The following is a 1652-nucleotide window of genomic DNA, read 5'->3' on the forward strand; positions in this document are numbered from 1 at the left end:
GTGCGCCACCACACCCGGTGGAGCAAGTTATATTAAATGCTAATATTAGAAAGAGTTGCCGGGCGTGGTGGTGCACACCTGTAATCCCAGCACTCGGGAGGCTGAGGTAGGAGGATCATTGCCAGTTCGAGACCAGCCTGGGCTACAAAGGGAGCTCAAGGCCAGCCTGAACTGCATAGCGAGACCCTGTCTCAAAAAGACAAAAAACAAAAAAACAAAAAAAAGAAAGTTTCACCAAGAAGCCAAGGCTCAGGGGTTGCTGATTGTCACAAAAGTGAGGAAGGGGCACATGGATGAGAGAGAGAGAGAGAGAGAGAGAGAGAGATAGCGACAGATAGAGAGAGATAGAGAGAAAGAGAGTGTGTGTGTGATTTGCAGTTGAGGTGTACACCTATTTTTTTTTTGTTTGTTTGTTTTTTTCTGGTACCGGGAATCAAACTCACAACCTTGCACTTGCCAGGCAGGCGCTGTGCCACTGAGCTAAATCCTCAGCCCCAAGGTGTACACGTATTGAGGCTTATACTCTGGTTTCTCTTCAGACCCTATACATCTTTAGCCTTTTTCAAGTGTAAGGGCTTGTTGTTGTAATAGTTTATTGAGATACAAGTCTGTGGAGATGCTGTAGCAAGGAGGGCCAAGTACTGGTGTCAGGAAGAGGACCCCCCCCCCCCGCCCTGCCATCTCCTACCCTGGTCGTAAATTGTCTTCACTACAGCTGCTGAGTAGAACCAGCCTGAGGTTCCACTGCTGATGTTCCAGACCTTGTCTGCTGCACTTCCACCTTCAAACAGGAGGAGGCTCCCTCTGCTGGGGTCCTCATCCCTGGAGCAGGCATCAGATCAGCCCGCACCCTAAGGACAGCAGTGTCCCTTGGGGCTGGGAAAAGCTTGGCTGGGAAAAGCTTTGGACTCCTGCCTTCTTTTGAGTCTTCATGCTTCTGTCGCTGGAATGGTGCGAGTTGCTACATTTAGTTGCTTGTGCTTTCCCTAGGAACCTGGAGGGTCTCTGGCAGTGGGAGGAGGTGGGGCTGTTGTTGGCGATGACATTTATGAGCTGTCAGCATTGAAGGGGGCGATTCCCTTGGTAGGGTCAGGCCTTGGATTCTAAAGTGGGCCAGTCTTTTGTGCTTTTGACTTTTTTAGAGTGTCACGTCCACTGGAGTAGAGTAGGCAAACCCAAACCTTACAGGGAACCCCCAGCTCGTGCCCTGCTGGGCTGGCCTGCAGGGTGCCCGCTGGAGCTGGCACACTAGGTATTAGAATGTTGAGGTTCTTCCTTCCACTTGGAAAGAGCTGCTGTCCCAAGTCCCCAGCACCTTCCCCCTAGATTGGCCCTCCCCTAAAGGTCACTCTCTATCTACTTCACCATCCAGGAAGTAAGGCAAGCACACTGCACTTTTTTATGTGCCACAGACTCCTTTGTTGTCAGTCTTTTAAAGTCTATGGACAATTTTTGAGAACAAAAATCTCAAGATTTTTGAGAACATAAAATATAATGCAATTGAAAGGAGCAGGTGGGAGATATAACTCAGTGGCTCAAGTTCCTGCCTGGCGAGCACAAGGTCCTGAGTTTGATTCCCACTACCAAAAATAATAATAATAATAAAAAAGAAACAGTTAGTGCTTATATTGTTTGATCAATTTTGCATGCCT

The sequence above is a fragment of the Chinchilla lanigera genome, unplaced genomic scaffold (genome assembly GCF_000276665.1).
Source record: "Chinchilla lanigera isolate Chin_1 unplaced genomic scaffold, ChiLan1.0 scaffold00080, whole genome shotgun sequence".
Taxonomy (NCBI): Eukaryota; Metazoa; Chordata; class Mammalia; order Rodentia; family Chinchillidae; genus Chinchilla; species Chinchilla lanigera.